Here is an 18,850-nt window from a genome sequence, read left to right as displayed (position 1 = left end):
TTAATAAAGAAATATTGAAATATCATGCAGAAATTGCTACATGACCTCAAGGGATAATTCGGGCTGATTAAATGAATTCATACAAGGTTCAAAATAATGTAAATGTAAGAAATTCCTAGAACGTTTTTTATAACCTCATAGAATATCATTTTGAAATTAAAAAGGCATGTTAGCTAATGCCAGACCCTATAATACCATCAGTGAAACACAGCCACTAAACAAAGCAAGTGCTTTCCTAGAATACAAGAGAAAATATTTTGTGACAGAATTATTAGTGCCATTGTGGCAGATATTAGCTGCAGCACTTCTTGAATTCCACCTACAGTATTGTCATGAATGTGAAGATTAACTCAGGGTGTGAAAGGTACTGTGAAAGTCTGCCAGCATGCAGATAAGACTAAATGAGTCTGGACCACTTGATCTGCTAGACTGAAGGATAAGAAAAAAAGGCAACTAATGTCTGTCAATAGGTTGATAAACCAAAGTGGAAGACAAGAGTTTTGAGAGGGAAGATGAAGCTGACATTAGGACATGGGTAAAATTGCCGTGGATAAATGCAATTTTACCACAGGCAGGAGGTTGCAAAACTACACCTAGTGCAATGTGTAAGCAAGCACCTTGATACCAGCAGAAAAAGTGATGGCAATCAGATGAAGTCCCTAGCGACCGGAAAAAAGGTAATATTGTACCCATATTTAAACAAGGTAGAAATGAGGACCGTGGAAATTACCAGCATGTCAGCCTTACTCACCTCTGTGCCTGGGAAGATGATGGAACAGATCCTCCTAGAAGCTGTGCTAAGGCACATGGTGGACAGGGATGTGGTTTGAGACAGCCAGCACAGCTTCACCAAGGGGAAATCCTGCCTGACCAACCCAGTGGCCTTCTGTGATGGAGTGAATACATCAATGGACAAGAGAAGGATTGCAGATGTCATTTATCTGGACTTCTATAAAGCCTTTAACATAGGCCCCCCACAATCTCCTTTTCTCTAAATCGGAGAAATTGAGATTTCATGGGTGTACTCTTTGGTGGATCAGAAATTGGTTGAATGGAACATCCAGAGAGCAGTCATCAATGGCTCAATGTCCAGGTGGAGATCAGTGACAAGTGCTGTCCCTCAGGGATCCATACTGGGACCAGGACTTTTTAATAGGCAGTGGGATCAAGTGCAACCTCAGCAAGTTTGAAGAGAACACCAAACTGAGCATTGTGTCTAACACAGCTGAGGGACAGGATGCCATTCAGAGGGATCAAGACAGGTTAGAGAAGTGGGCCCATGTGAACCTCAGGAGGTCCAACAAGGTTAGCTGTGAGGTATTGCACCTGGGTCAGGGCAACCCTTGGTAACAGTATGGGGTAGGGGTTGAAGGGATTAAGAAAAGCCCTGCTGAGAAGAACTTGAAGAACTTGTGGATGAGAAACTGGACATGACCCAGCAGTGGGCACTTGCACCCTGTACTACCAATTCCATCCTGGGCTGCATCCAAAGCCGTGTGGCCAGCAGGGCAAGGGAGGGAATTCTGCCACTCACCTTAACTCTGGTGAGATTCCACTTGGAGTGCTGCATCTGGCTCTGAAGTCTTCAGCACAGGAAACACAAGGACCTGCTGGAGTGGGTCCAGAGGACAACCATAAAAATAATTAGAGATATGAAACTCCTCTCCTACAAGGAAAGGCTGAGGCAGTTTGGGTTGTTAAGTCTGGAAAAGAGAAGGCTCCAGGGACATATTATTGCTCCATTACTTAAAGGGGGCTTATAAGACAGATGAGGGGAGACAAACATTTTAGCAGGACCTGTTGTGATAGGACAACAAGGGGTAATGTTTTTAAACTAAAAGAGGGCATATTCAGACTAGATAAAAGAAAACATTTTTTATGATGAAGGTAGTGAAACCTTGAAAGAGGTTTCTCAGAGAGGTGATAGATACTTCATCCCTGGAAACATTCAAGGTCAGGCTGGACTGGGCTCTGAACAACCTGATAGCTCTTCAGAGAATTACCTGGCACTCCTGGTGGACAACAAGCTGTCCATGAGCCAGCAGTGTGCCATTGTGGCCCCTAGTGGTGTTCCTCAGGGCTCAGTATTGGGGTCATCCTGTTTACTGTCTTGACTGATGATATGGATGAGGGGATCAACTGCACCCTCAGAAAGGTCATAAGCCACACGAAGCTGGGTGGACAATTGATCTGCTGGAGGGCAGGAAGTCTCTGCAGAGGGATCTGGACAGGCTGGATCGATGGGCCAAGGCCATGACGTTCAACAAGGCCACATGCCAGGTCCTGCTCTTGGATCACAACAACCCCAGGCAGCACCACAGGCTGGGGCAGAGTGACTGGAAAGCAGCTCAGTGGGAAAGGACCTGGAGGTGCTGGTGACAGTGGCTGAACATGAGTCAGGGTGTGCCCAGGTGGCCAAGAAGGCCAATGGCATCCTGGCCTGGATCAGCAATCGTGTGGCCAGCAGGACCAGGGCAGGGATTTTCCCCCTGTGCTGGTGAGGCCACACCTCGAGTCCTGTGTCCAGTTCTGGGCCTCTCACTTCTGGCGTGAACACTGAGGTGCTGGAGCGAGTCCAGAGAAGGGCAACAGAGCTGGGGAAAGGTCTGGAGTACAAGTTCTGTGAGGAGCAGCTGAGGCTGTTTATCCTTGAGAAAAGGAGGCTCAGGGGAGACCTTATGACTGTCTACACCAGCCTGAAAGGAGGCTGTAGCCAGGTTGGGGTTGGTCCCCTCTCCCAGGCAACCAGTGACAGGACAAGAGGACGTAGCTTCAAGCTTCACCAGGTGAGGTTCATGTTGGACACAAAAAGGAATTTTTTCATGGGAAGAGTTGTTAAGTATTGGAAAGGGACTGCCCAGGGACAATGGAGTCACCATCCCTGGACATGGCACTTAGTTCTGGGCTACTCAGGAGAAGAGAGACATGGAGATCCTGGAGCAGGCCCAGGAAAGGGCTACAAAGATGATGAGGAGACTGGAGCATCTATCTTATGAGGAAAGGCTGAGAGAGATGGGCCGGTTCAGCCTCAAGAAGAGACAACTGAAAGGGGACCCAATCAATCCCTATGAGTATCTGAAGGAAGGGTGTCAAGGGGATGGAGCCAGGCTCTTCTCAGTGGTGCCAAGCAATAGAACAGGAGGAAATGGAGAGAAACTGGAGCACAGAAAGTTCCACCTGAATATGAGGAAGAACTTCTTTACTGTGCAGGTGAGCAAGCACTGGAAGAGAGAGGTTTTAGAGTCTACTTCCCTGGAGATATTCAAGAACCATCTGGATGCACTGTTGTGCTGTGTGCTCTAGCATCACCCTGCTTGAGCAGGGAGGGTCAACCAGACAACCTATTGTGCTACTTTCCAACTTTATCCATTCTGTGATTCTATTATTTTGAAGATGTCCCTGTTCATTGCAGGGTGATTTGACTAAATATTTTTTCAAGGTCACTTCCAACCAAAACCATTCTGTGAGTCTATGAAAACATATAACATGAAATGTGAGAGGGAGACAGATGTGGGATGGTGAAGGACTGATGTCTATTGAAGAGGTGTAATAAATTCCTTTTAAAAGTGTAGGATGGCAGAATATCATTGAAACATTGAGAAGGATCCCTAAAGGTCAGCAAGGTCAGTCACTACTCAAGTGTTACCACAAACACCAGATCAGGCCAGTCACTGCTAACTAAAGAAATCCCCTTGCTGAAGGATTGCTGCAAGCATCTAAAGAAATTAATTATTTATTAATTTTGCCCCTCAAAACATCATTTGCAGTAGTGGAATAGCTCTTCAGTACCAAAGTACAACCTGCATGAGAAATAATTTTCCAGTTGTTATCTCCTTTTTCCATGTCATGTCAGTGTTTGTCAGCTGTGCTCTGCAGACACCAATGGTAGTCTCAGAGTTTTACAGGACTGAAGACCTGGTGTTCCTGTAAGACTGGCTTCCTACATAACTGGTTTGCAATCTGTGGCCTAGACACAGGCAGTACCTTTCCAAGAGTTAACAGGGACAGTTTGAGATCATCTTCAGTTTGACTTGGTGCCTCAGTTCCCCCTTCAAAAAGAGAAGTTGTATAAAATAAGCTTGTAAATCCTCCAAATACCAAAAGGGAAGTGGAAAAGAAGAGGGGGAAGTGGGAATGAAGAGCAGGGAGTGAGAAGGAAGAGAGGGGAGTGGATAAAAACAATAATGTACTATGGCAAGGGAATTTTCTCCCCACAAAAGAAACGTATTACTGCAGAATACTTGCCTCTTCCTGTCGACTTGGTTCAGCACTGTTCTGACTTATGTACTGGAGTCTGTCTGGTGAAAAAAAATGTTTGGTGGAAGAGAACGGAGGTGTTATAATGTTAAGTTATAATGCCTCATCAGTAGTGATTATTCTTGTTTCATGAGTCCTTTGAAATCAAGCTCTGAGGGTTGCTCAAATTGGATTTGCCCAGTTCACTCCTCATGCCTGCAATGCAACTGTCATTTGCATGAGTTGAGCCAGGATAAAAAGATTAAGAGAGCTAACACTTACTCCAAATTTTCCAACCCTAATTGCTTAAAATAGCAATCTGTCACTACATACCGAAGCAAAAATGTTCTTCAGTGGTGTTACACCTAGGGACATTGGAGACAACTAGGCTTCCTGAACCCAGTGTCTGGAATTAGTGAATTATAGGCAAACTCCAAGCAAGTAGATTTCATTTACTTATTAACTTTTTTGCCCATTACTTCTTGTCAGGATGAAAAGTTTATAAGGATGTATGGAAACAGTTGCCATGATCTCATGCACCCAGGAAGGATCAGCCCTGGGCAATGGATGGCAGCCAAACTATTTGCCTTTGCCCGACCAAGGTGGGGCTGTCCTCCCTCCAAAGCCAGTGCAGGAGCTGGTCCATGGGGCTTCAGCAGATAACCTCGTCATGGTGGGGCTCTGGGAAACTCCACCCACTAGGGGACAGAGGAAGACAAGAACCACTGAAAAGAGGCTGTGTAAATTTGGCAGTCCAGATCCCTGCGCACCAAGATGGAGGCTGCAATTGGAGTGGGGGTTACAGACTAAACCCAAAGAGGTATCATCTGCAGCAAACTATTCAGACTTAGATCAAAATTTTCTCAAAACTGAGCTTTGTTTCAACATTCTTACAACAGAAACATTTTTAAAACAGAAAGTTGAAACTATTGGTGGCACTGAAATATTCCAGACTGCAGGCTCACAGAAGGAAAAAATATGGTTAGAAACTTAATTTTCTGTTACAAAAGCACATGAGCAGAGGAAGTTCCAGATATTCAATGTATTTCTTGAATGCCTTCTTCAGTTATTGAAATACCAAACACTCAAGCACTGTCATGTGAGAGTGCCAAGAAGAAGCAGGGAAAGTCACTTTGGTCTGAAATTAAGTAAAACACTTACAAAGCTAAATAAAACAGTTTTATTCCTATAGGTCTTATAATAGTTTCCATCTACAGCCCTTGGTTCCTCAGCTTTGGTTTTCAAAATTTAAAGAGACTATTCCCATGTTGACTACTACCCACTGTGGTGCAAGCTCTTAATTTGCATGAGTAAATCCTGACACAGTCTGGAGCCTGTGACTGACTTAAGCAGCAGACAAACTCACTCTGTTTATGAGAAGCTTTTTAGTTCAAAGAGGTCAGCTGATTGTTATAGTGCCTGCTAATTGCAAGTATCAGAGTAGCACCATGAGGAGGGGGTAGAGCCTGGGTAGTGTGGGAACTATAGCCAGTACACTATGCCTTGCACTGTTCCAACACAGAAATTACAGGATGAAACACTGCAAAGAGAAAAAAAATCACTACTGAAAAGAAGTATTGCATCTTCCATGTTCAGCAGAGATAGCAGTCCCAACTCCCACTGTTCAAGTTTCAAGGACTTTGGCAAATCTGCAAACTACTGAACTTTGCATACAATGACTAGCCAAGGGCACTCAAATGGCCAGTTTACATTTCTAACTGCCTGTTTGGGTAGCCAAAATATAATTTGCCTATGCTATCAGACTAGATGTGTGTGCAAACCCTGACATACGCAGCACTTAAACTGTACACAAAGCTTTGAAGGTGCAGAGCAAGGAACAGCAAGGGCTGCTGCAGACAAGCAAGGGGCCAAGGGCAACCCCAGCACAACACACACCTTCATCCACGAGGCACAGTCCCACAGAGACTGTGCACATCATGCAGAGCCAGGTGTTAGTGACAGGGTCCATCAACAGTCCCAGACACAACACGGAGCTCAGTCAGGAGCAAAAGAAATGATGCCACAGATACAACTGAAGGCAAGACTGCAATGTGGGTCCAAATTCCATCCTGCCGACATGGCCAAAGGCAGGACTGGAGACAAGCTGCAATATATGCCTGGGTTCCATTCAGGAAACACATTACCTGTAAGCATGTCTGAGGCCCATGCAGGAGACGAGTTGGAAAAACGGACATTCCTAACTTAGCTCAGGCACAGACGGCATTCCCAGGCCTGAGGCCAAATGAGACTCCCACACCCGGGGACATGGAGCAAGTTCCATGGTGGAGGCTCAGACAATAACTCCCTTTGGGGTTATTAGCACACACTGAAATAGAGCCTGCCCCTTCTTTATGCTTATATGGAACTACAAAAAGACATTAGGTTTTGTCCTACTGACATTTTTATATGCAAATGCCTTGTGAACCCAGACATTGGACTAAAAATGTATTCAAGACTCCACTAAATTTTAAGCCTTACAGAGAGGTAGTAAATGGATAGGTTTCTTACAACATCTAGGCAGATTACTGTGAGCCTGTCAGATCTTCTGTATTTGATTTTGTCTCAATTACTTGGTCTCATGCCAAGACATCTGTATCGCTCAGACATTTAATGCAGTGCAGTGAAGTAGCCTCCATCTAGGATTTCTCAAGACAGCTCCTGTTCCCTTGCTTCACTGGCATCCTAGCAGGGACCATGGCTATGGCCAGAGCAGGACAGGTCTAAGGTGTGGTGCTTCCACTGGAGAGACAAGGAGTACAGCACACAGCAGAGCTTTGGGTTCAGAGAAGCTTCTGTAGGAAATAGAGCCCCCACCCACAGCAACACACTGTCACTGTCTCTCCAAATTGTAGGACCAAGAGAGTTTGTCTGGGCTGGAAGGTCAGCAGCATGAATTACTGGGTTTTTACAGAGGTCCTCCATTCCTTTTGCAGTGACTTTCAATTTTGGTAAGATAGCAAGGCAATCCTAGCAGCAAAATGGTCTAATCTTCTCAGTCATGGGCAGCGTTAAGCTCTGGCAGACACTTGTGCATCACTACAGTCTGTATTTTATCAATGGTGCTTAACAAGCTATTTGCAACTTCCTAGTTACTTTCAGCATGTTACATGCTACTTCAAATTAGAGCTGTGAGAGCCAGAATTCCTGACAGGTTTGATCACTGCTCTTGCCATCAATTTGCAGAGATTATAAGAAAGATATCATTGGAGATTTAAGGGATTGCTTTCTAGAGTAATTCTGAAACGACAGTTAATGTGCAGAGAGCTTTGCATCATACTCTCCCACCCCCCACAAAATTATGTACAATAAGATATGCTGTACATACAAAAATATAAAAGTATATAGTGAAACCTGTTCAACTGGTTAAGACAGATAGATAGATAGATAGATAGATAGATAGATAGATATTATTCAATTTTACTAATACATATATCAATTTTGATGCTACAACGTTTCCTATCATTCACTTCCTCTTGTGAGTGGTATAGAGAACAATCAACAACCAGTCTGGGAAAGCATCACACATATATTAGAGTACCAGACTTGTGCTGGCTATAGCAAGGAAAATACAATATATGTTTCTGAAACAGCTTGTGGTTTGTTGCACTACATTTCTGCTTATGCAGAAACATGAGCATGACCCATGAATGATGGGCCAGAGGCTCCTTTGATAGCAAGGTTCAACAGCAGGAAATAAACAAGCCAAATCTTGGTTTCAGCTAAGCAGTACAGTAGTAACATAACTGGTATTTGGGTTGATCTAGGTTTTAACGGTGACTTTCTCTATGGTAATGTGTACCTGAAAGCCTCCTTCATTTAGAAATTAAAAGCTAAAAATAATTAAATAATAGAACAAATGATACACTCAAGTTTTACCAAATGGAAAATAACTGCCTAAAAATGGCCTGGGTTTCTGGCATTTTCCATATACCAAAAAGCTTCACCTCAGAGTTAGGTTTCCATAACAAGAAAAGTGCTGTTGTTAATCTGTTTTAGAACACAATTCTGGCAGCTTCACAGTATGTTTTATATGAGGGGGTATGAGGCATTAAATAACAGTGGTATCAATTTTTCATAAGCTGACACTGCTTGCATGAAAAAAATTCAACTGTAGGTGTGCAACTGTCTTGATCTATTGTTCCACCACAGCAAAGGGCAGTCAGCCACCAAGAAGTAACTGGATTAGAACAAGAATTAATTCCTTAATGCCAAACCAGATAAAAGTTTTAAACAGCAAGGTACCTCACATCCTTTGTATGAAAACACAATGCTCACAATTCATTGTAAGAAAAATGAATAAAACCAACTTTTAGGATTAGAACATATATTCAGGAGGTTAAAAGATGCTCTTGAAATGAAAGGGCATCAGGACAAGGGAGGAGCTACTCAGAAAAAGGCTTAAGGTTTGAGCAGAGTGGATTGGAAGCACGTCTTCAGGAGAGACTAGGTTTTATCCAACCACCTGCTCTTCTGAGATATATATTTATTCACTTGCCTGTCTAGAGACAGAAAAAGCTGTGCTTTTAATCTTGCTTCGTTGCCTGCACAGGCAATTTCATTTAATTGGTGTTGTGTTTTCTCTTCGATAGCTGTGCTGCTTTGGGAGGTAGTCTTAGTTTTATGCACATAATTCTCAGCATGACCACCTTCTGAAGTTACCAAGTACACCTAGCCTTTTTCTTTATTGCTCTTTTCAGAGTTTTCTTTCATTGCATACTGCAGTTGTTGTGTGACAGCTACACCTTTTTTATCCCCCTTTTTAACTTCATATTTTGTCCATACAAAGTGTTGATGAGGACTATTACTTTTTCTTTTTTCTTTTGTGTACTGAATTTTGTCTGTGTGTGTGTGCTAAAGCCTTGGGTGTTTTAATATGAAGTGGGTAAGTACACATGTTTTCTGTTGAAGTTACTGAGAACCTCTGAGATGATGAGGTCAACCTGCAGCTTGATCTCCCATGGAGCTAGTGATAGTAAAAATGAGCATTTTAATTACTTCTGATTTTCCTTCCCCTGCATGTCTCCCTATCAAATTAATTCACACACAGAAGATAGCATTATCAGGTGTTAATTATTGGAAGAGTAGCACAGGGACAATCAGGCAGACTTGAATGGCCAAACAGTCATATGCATACATAAATAACTTAGAATGAGAGATATATATTTCTATTCTTGACTTAATGGTCATGTTTGAACCATGGTATGTTTTTAACCTGCACATCTTAACAAGTATAAGAAAACAAGCTTGCAATTTTAAGAAAACAAAGTTTTCAAATCTTCATTGCAAGAGAATGTTGTTGAACTGTTCATGTTCTTCCTATCAGATATCTGAAGGGAATAGTTTGATTTGTCTGATTTCTAAAACACAAATTAGGAGAAAAAGCACCCAGTGCTCTTTTTTTGCTCTCCAACTTTTTCCTTCCATGCATACTACAGATCTTAAGCTTTAAACAGACCATATGTTATTCAGTGCCAGTAAATATTTGTCCTGTTTTATTCTGATGTATCTAAATGAATGCTTAATCCTGAAGTCCACACCTGTAAGTAATAAGGGAATCTAGGTTCATCTCTTCCAGCTTGCTTCCATGTTTGAATAAAATTTACACATTACTGTACACTACAACATGATATTTATTAGAATTAGGCAAGATGATTAAACATATAGATCATCCCTCCAGGTCTAATCAGATACCTCCTCTTCAAAATGCATGTTTTTATGACTCAGCTTCAAGTCTAAGTGAACAACACACACAACACTGAGTTTCTGAAATTCTTTGTGCTCCTGCAGCTAATGGAAGCTCAAGTATTATCTTGCTATGCATAAAAATGTGAATAAATTCCCACAGCTCAACCTCTTCTCACTAGGTTTGGGTAATTACTTTCCCAATAAGTCACTATAAGGCACTGCTAAAGAAAACTGTATTACATATTATTTATGGGCATAATAAGTACACATGATGCTTTGCTGCAGATGGAAAATGGAAGTCAAATACAATAAGCCTTTCCCTTCGATTTAAGGATAAAGCTTGTATAATAGTGTCCCTAATAACAGGGCAAAACAAGAAAGTACAGTGTTTAATGATAATGGGTTTCTTTACAAAACAGATGGATTTTCAAGAGTGCTTTTGACGGAACAGCAGGCTGTTTTACATGGCAGGAAACCCCAGCTGCAAGAAAGTAATGAGTGAAGCAGTTAAAGGTTCGTAAAAGGTTTAATGCAAAGCTACATGAAGTAAGAAGTAGTGTCATGGGTTTACCAGTTTTTAGAATGGGCTCAAAAAAGCAAATAAAGGGGAGTAAAGAGGAAGCAGGAGACCTTATGTCATCTGACCATGTCTATGTGGAGAGACAGATCCTTTGGTGATCCTCAGTGGAAAAATGACGCAACAGATTTGTTACAATCAAAACTTTATTTCAACATGGACCCTCTGCAGAGGGGATAATTTCACAAAACTGGTATCCAAGACTTTCTGCGGATCAGGTCAGCCAACAAGAAGAATACTCTTCATAAAGTAATATTGAATAAAGGACAGCAAAAAAAACCCTGCTGTATGTGGTAGTTTAAAAGTAAACTGGTTGGAGAAATTAACCCCATTCATTTACCTTAAGAGAGATTTCAGGTCAGAGTTATAATTTAATAGAAAGATTACAATAAATGCAATGATACAGAGAGAACTGGCTTAAACCCACAAAGTCAAACTGGCATGCTGTTGGTCAGTGATGGTCACAGTCCTGTCAAGCGGTTGCATCCTGTTGAAGTGATGGTCACAGTCTTGTCAAAAGCAGTGGTCCTATGGAAGCTCTGGTCCTCCTCTGGATCTGTCAAGTGGTGTTGTCCCAAGACCCCAAAATCCCAAAGATTATGTATGCTTAGGTTCAGGTGGGAATGCTCAGGACCTCCCCTGGGGCAGGGAGTTTTACACTGGATGATGTAATCCTGTGAGTCATGGGATACTTGGAAGTCCTTGATGCTCTGAGTTGTTGCCTATTCTGCTGGTGCCATTGAGTCCTTTACAGCCCATCAGCAGAAATGACCCCTCAGGACTGGTGTAACTGTGCTGGTGCTTCCCGGAGGGAGTTACCACAGCTGAGTCGTAGGTGTGAAGAAGAAGAAACACTACCCTGCCTTGCACTACCCTGCCTACCCAGCCTGTAGCCTGAGGTGTCTGGTGTGCACAGGACAGCTCCTGAAAATGACCCATCATTAGCAGTTCATCAGAAATGACAGAGGGGAGTAGAATACACAGTGTGGTACACCCACATAGTCCTAAACTGGCACCCTACTGTCCTGTAACCAGGACAATGTATCAGGCCTTAGGAATTGAAAAATAGCATGGGAGAACTTGAGGTCAGCTACGTTCTCCAAAGCTGTAGACAAAGGTTCCCAAAATTACCTCTCTAGGCAATGCCAGTGCACACTGCTGTGTGTTGTGAGATGCTAATGCCACTTCCCTCTCCTGTCTTCAACCTATTGTTTTTGTGTTGAAGAAAGAGCTGATTGCCTCAGAATGGGATTTACCAAATTCCAGACCTGGATGTCATAGCAGGACTCTGTGTACTTTCCTACAGGGTTTATAACATTGTAAATATGTTCAGGCACATTTCTCTTCCAAAGGACACAAGTGTTAATCTCATGTTATGGCAGAAGAGTGAAAACGCAGCCATGAGACACAAAAAGGAAGTTAGGCAGTTGCAGTCACATGTTCAATTCAAGATACGGTGGAGAGCGGGCTGTGTAACCAGAGCAGGACCTCCGTGTTTGGAGCTCAGCATCCGCGTGGGTGGTGTGTTCAGTGGCCAGTGTGTGTCTGCCTCTCTGTCACCACATTATTGCCCTTGGCTGCTGGCCACTACCTGTCAAGTCATGCTGGTGGTGTGCCTGGTAACCTGTCCAGGGCCACCCTTCTGCAAAGCTGTGATGCTCGACAGAGGCCTTCCTGAAACCCCAGTGGGGCTCCAGAGGCAAGTGCAAGCTGAAATTCCCTATCAGCCTTAAATCAGGATGGGAGCAAGGGCCAGGACCAAACCCAAAGAAAAACCTGCATTTTCTACTGTTTATTTGCTTCATCTGTATTTGCATGATAAAAGAAGCCTGTACAGAGCTGCTTGGCATGTCTTGACAGTGGAAGACATGGTTGTGAAGGATGCTGCCATCAATGGTGTCAGAGGACTTTGGGATAGCATTTGCCCAAGAGATTGAAAAAATAATCAAATAAATGGCACTGATTAGCGGATGATCTGCTGCTGAATCCCTGTTTAAAATGCTGGTCCACCTTCCGAATGCTTCCCCTGTGTGCTGCATTCCATTTTGCTTAATAAATGAGAAGTGTTTCAAGATACTGCTCAAGAGCTTTTTCTCAGCAAGCTAAATGCATTTCGCTGGTGATTGAGAAAGCCTATTCCAGTCTCTGGCAGGAAATGACCAGGGCTCTTAGGTCAGACTGGGTAGAAAAGAATGACAGTCTCCTCATATTCAATCAGCCCCCAATTACAGTTTATCAGCAAGACAGCAGATCAGAAATGAGTTTTGTTACAACTGGAAATCTCTGCATCCAGCCATGTGAGCCTTGGTGCTCCATATCTAATAAATAGCTCTTGGTATTTAGTTCCCCTGGAACACTTAATCTATCTGATCTGTCTGCTTCTTCTTATGATCCAAGGTTTCTTAAAATGAGAAACAAATACCAAAATATTCATCCATTGAGAAATTGTTTGTTTGTTTAAAGTTTCAAGCAAAAATTGAAGCTTTATTCTTTAATGCTTATTCAAAAATTTACCTAATGTATTTCCCTTGACAGGTCAGTTTAGTCTGTGATGAATCTGTCATATTTTGAAAGCTAGATCTTTCCAGACTTGGCTAAAACTATGGAACTTGACACAGTAAGACTTCTTTTCCTGAAAGCACTGTGAACCCAGATATTATGGTATGTCTGTCTAGTTTGTTGAATATTTATCTACAAATATTTTGTTTTCCTAAATAAGCTTAATTCCTTTTCCCCCTTCCTGAAACAGTTTTAAAGCATATAAGGTGAGAAAAGGTTATGTTTTGGAATAAATGTCCTTATTTCTTTTGAAATAAAACTGGAAAAAGTAGCAAAATCTCCACTATTCAAGTGCAGGAAAGCTTTATTTTTTCTGTTAATTGCATATCAGTAAAAGCCTACCTTAATAATCAAACAGCAACATATTTCAGCTGCTGATGGAAAATTCCCTGCACTAGCAAAAGTTTTACTCCTTGCTTTATGCATGGTGATACAGAGGTACACATAACTGACAGGAACACACCCCAAAAAGAAAGAACAAGAAAAGTACAAGAAAGACTACGGAATTTAATTTAGAGACTTCAGTAACAGAGGGGTTTTTTTCTCTTAATCTCACAGTTTTGGACTACCTACCTAAAAGTGATGAAGCAGAGGCCAAAAAAGTCTGTTTACTCAGTTAACTAATGTTTCAGGCATGCTTCATATGGGTATACACAGGCATGTTGTCTTTACTTAAATATGTTTATGCAAAAAGAGGAAAATGGAGATAGTTTTGTATAAATCTATTCCACCGCCTCTAGTAAATAATACATTGAAATGCATACTCCCAGAATATCATTTACTTTGCATTATTCTGTAAATCTATACTGTCTAAAATATTATTTAAAGCTTTTCTTTCTGTACTTCTGGCAACTATCCAAGGGAAAAAAAAACTTTCAAGAAAGGAATTTGTCTAGTGACTTAAGTTTTACTTCAGAATCTGGTCTTGTCTGTGGGCAAGAGAAAAACTACTTCTTAATGACTAAAAATGCCAGCCTTCCCTGTCGGCGATTGAATCACAGACACAGACCGGCAGGGAATTTGAATCATTTATTCAAAGGAATGAGCTGGTTTTACACACTTTTCTACGGCACAGCAGTTCCTTATATGGCGTGACCTATCCCGTGTTGCCACACCAGCAACACACTTTCTCAGTGTCCTTCTATGGGGTGGTCACTCGCTGTTCACCCGTCTGTCAGCTCCCCGCAGGCTGCTCTCCATAGGGCTCTGCCCTGTGACACCTCCTCCCCCCAGGGTCCAGTGGAGACAAGCCTCTGTGTGCTGCCATGTGCTCCTTTGTGTCACCATGTGCCTCTGCAGGCAGGTTTTACAGCTCACAGCCCAATTCTACCTTATAATTCTCCATATTCCCAACTTCAACCATTCTCTGATTTTGTGACCATAATGGCTGCAATTTTTCTTGAAATGGAGAATGTCTAGAATATAAATAAAAAATTCCTAGCTGACATGTTCACTGAGAGGTAGTATTGTGAGCACAGCAATCAAGGTACTTGGTGCCAAGGGCCATCTATCAGTTCTCAGGCAGAAGACAGGGTCTCAGGAAGGATGTTGGTACATCCTATGTTCCACAGTGTTCAGCATCTGATGGGCCAGGAGGAAGCTTCAATATTCAGATCCTGCAGCAAAAATCACAGTATTTATCAGTCCTGAGTGCAGGTCTTCCTCTGTCATGAACTGTCACAACTCCAGTGCAACTAATGAAACTGTGCCAAATTCGACCAGCTGAAGGATCTATTCTGGGTTTTGATGTAGGCAAAATGAGGAGCTAAAACTAGCAAGTTTCAGTTAAAGAATTGTTCCAAGTTTGTATTGTATGCTTTTTCTGAAAGAACTTTAGGCATGGTTGCACAAATGGACTCTTTCTTAGAAATAATTCATTTTTTGGGTGCAGAATATGCTCACAAGCCATTAATTGGAACTTCTCCTATTCCATATATCTTTCCCCTCCCTCAGGCTTAGAGGGAAACAACTGCTGTACTACCCTTGACACAAGAATTTCCTAACTCTTCGTCTGGTCACAAAGAGTGTAACAGGCTCCTTCCAGCACTTTGTAGCTCATGTAGGGCCTTGATGGATGTGTTTCAGGTGAAATTTAGAAGGTGGAAGTCAGGGAGTGTTATGAATTTTCGTTTTAAAATAAACCACTGCCATTTTGTCAGCACTCCCTTTGAATGGCATGAGTATTTGTGCTGTTGCATCTGAGAGGGGACAGAAGGCCTGACGCTGGGTGGTAGAGAGTTGAGACATCTGATTATGGTAATTTTCTGGGGTTTTTTATATTTTTTCTATTTTTCACTATTGTAGCAAAGAACAAATTCATTCCTCCTGCAATACTCAGCAATACTAAGACTGAGTGTTTTGAATTTTCCACGTAAATGCTCATGCTAACTGCTGACCTCCACTGGAAAAAGAAGAGTGTTTTATTCCCCTGGACTGTAGAGTTAAAGCAGCTGGAGTTTTTCAAAGGTGCCATTAGCAGGGATTGGACACCTCAGTTTTTAAATCAAATCTTGGTCTGAATGTCTGAGAAAGATGCAAAGCTCCATTATTCAAAGCTGTGCAGTTGTCCTTTGATCTATCACTGGTAATTTAATACAGAACTTTGCTGGCTGTGGTGAATTTTTTTCTATTGCTGTTTCTGTTCTAAATGGCTTCTTGCTTCTGAGTGTTACATGTATTTTGGAACAGCTCTCCTTGAACTACAGGGCTGTAGAGAGCAAATTCAATGAGAGCAGAGAGCTGATTTGCTAACATAATGATTGCAGCTGCAGTTAAATGAAAGCTGCCATAACAATGCAGCAGCAATACTTCATTGATCACTTCTCAAAGAGAGAAAACAAAAACATTACTAATTTTGAGCTGGATGCTTTTCACTTCTGACTGAGGAAAAATCATGCACCAGTGTATAGAAGAGGCTTTAAAACATTCCAGGGCAATGGTGCTGTTGAGGATCTTCACTGCTTACTGCACAGCAACTTGAAAAAGCAGCTGCCTGATGTTACCTTTCCATGCCCCATTTCACAGCAATTTGTGCATGGCAGGGAAGTCACGCTCACCACAGATCTTCATGGCAATTGCACCCTTGACTTCTGCAAGGCCAGATTACATTTTTCATCCTTTCTGACCCTTCTCAGTCCATGAGAATTTTTCTTAAGAAGGTCCTAGAAAGGTCCCAAATTGAGCCAGGCTCAGATGCATTTGTCCCAGTGTTAGACTGCTCAGGTCATGGACAGGCTGCAGGATAGTGTTGCAGACTGGGGCCGGATTTCTTGGACAGTGTCAACATCAGTGACTACCCAACTTGTTGCTGTACACTTGGGCTATGCCTTTCCTTTCCTATGCTTCCCCTCCACCAGCCTTCAAATCCTTCCTCTTGCTTCACACATTGGAAAAAAAAATCTTAAGTAAGTGAGGGAAGAAGAGTCAGCCTGGAAAGCGGTAGGGAATTGTTAGTTATCCAAGCTGAAGGTCTGCCATATGAGCAACAACTGGTTTAAAATACAGAAAAATGCATGTCTGGCTTCTGCTGCGTAAGTGGTGATTTAGAAAATGCACCTCACAGTTATAGTTACCAATGTTTTTTCAGAAGATTCAGACAGGGCTGAAAGAAGCCCAGAACAGTTCAGACTCCTGGGAAAATTCTGCTTTTGAATAACTTAAAACCATAATTGTTTCCTGCTTATTGTTCATAGAATAAACATTAAAATAGCAGATACAGGCTGTTCATAAAGCCAAGTTGCCTTTAGGAAGTGCAGTCTGTGGTGACTGGTGTGGTGTGGAAGGAACAGGGTCTCTCCTGGGCAGGTGCATGGAGCTGACTGTGACCCTTTGGGCTCAGTGGGATGCATGAAGCAAGACCAGGGATCTCCAGAAACCTTCCCCCTGACCGTCTTCCAAGGCACACTGAGTGAATTACTCTACTCTAGGAGGTGGTGGCTCTGTCTGTTAGCACAAAGCTGAGCCCAGACTCGAAGGGGCTCTGGCAATCACAAACAGCACAGGGATGGATAGTGCCGTCAGTGAAAGGTGCCCAGCTCTGTGGCCCAAAAATTGTATCTTTATAGAAAAATATGTTCATCCTCTTGTAAAACCTAAACAAGAGTCAGACATTGCCATCTACAAGACACAATAAGGCACAAGGAGAAATACACAGACCTTGGGAAGGAAATATTTTGGCTGCTTGAGAAAAATGCCACCCTACGATGAACTCTTTTCAATCTGCTGGGGTGAGAAAGCCATGGTGCACAGAGATCCTGCTTCTTCCACTTTTTGTCTTCTTATCCTTTCCTCAGTCACATAGTCACATACATGCACAGTTTTAATTTCTTGTGTTTATGTCCACATCTTGTTTGAAGTCCCAGTGAAACCAGTGCTTCATTCCCCTGACTGTACTACCTCTCTGATTTCCTCTTTACTTCCTGCCCCATGCAGCCACACAGTCTCCAAAGGGCTTGAGGTCTTTTGGTCTGGGTGTCCCACAAGCTGTAATGATGCATATGACATTTATAACTGGAATTGCAGGATTTTCATTATTACCTTATTTTGCCTTGAACATAGAAAGGATATTTTTTTTACAGAGTTTTAGTGTCATGTTCCAGACAAACTACTGGGTACTTTGGTTAGACATTCCAGTTACTGTGTCCTGTTGTCTTTGAAAATGTCACTTCCTGCATTGTATTCATAGATTAAATTAAAAATATTGACCACCTACTATGAGACATAAACCACCTACATCTTATTAAATCTAATTAAAAACATAATCAAAGAAGGCTTGAAGAATTCAATCTTACTAGACTCGCAGAAATTTCTTGCAAACAATCTACAGCCACAGGTTGTTGAGGTTCTAAATCATATGTTTTTGTGAACAATAATGTCTAGTTCTACACGTTCAAAGCAGATGTTTTCTTGATTTTATTTGTTTTAAAGTCCATTTCAAGAGCTGGGTCATTTAAAATTGAGAACTCATTAGGAGATGAGGGAAGAAAATACTGCACACTTACCTCCTATGCTGCATGACTAAGATGAAAAGGAAGTATATTTTCCAGTGTAAAATCTTGAAAGATAGATTGACTGGAATTGCTTAGTTGACATATGTAATTTTCCTTGTAAAATAAGTTGGTTAATTTTAAAAGCAAAATATTTTGATTACTTCATAAATAACAAACTCCACATAAATTATATGAAGTAATAATGTTTAGGAGGATTATTTTACAAAAATTTTATGTATTAATTAAATAAAAAATACTGACATATATATTTGAAATGTTAAAAATTATTGTAACAATTTTTAGCATTTATACTTGTTCATTTTTCAGTCATGGTTTAAATGAATTGAATTGAATTGAATTGAATTGAACTGAATCACCTTGAATGTCTCATCCATTTGCTCTCAACTAGCTCATAACTGAGCCTAGACTCAGAAATGTATACACCCATCAAAAGTGAGCCAGTTATGACAGACAGAACTTCCCAAATGTCCCTTCCTCTTCAACCCCTTTTCTTCCAGAAAGATCTCACTTAGTGGAATAATTTCTGAGAAGATCTGTTGATATTTGTTTCCTTTTGAACATAGTTCTACCTACAAAAAGTTGCTCTTGTTCCCCCTCCATTTAGTTATAAATCCTTTCCTTCATGGATAATTACCCAATATTCAAGAGGCACCAAAGCTCTACCTCAACTCTGAATTTTCAAAGTGATTCTTCATTTTTGTCAGCAAATAAAGGTTTGGGGTATGCTATGTTTGCAACACAGAGTAGATTGCTAACAACCTGATTTTAAAAAGGAAAAATAAGG

This window comes from Corvus cornix, chromosome Z (assembly GCF_000738735.6).
Source record: "Corvus cornix cornix isolate S_Up_H32 chromosome Z, ASM73873v5, whole genome shotgun sequence".
Taxonomy (NCBI): domain Eukaryota; kingdom Metazoa; phylum Chordata; class Aves; order Passeriformes; family Corvidae; genus Corvus; species Corvus cornix.
Note: the sequence above shows the minus strand (reverse complement) of the source record.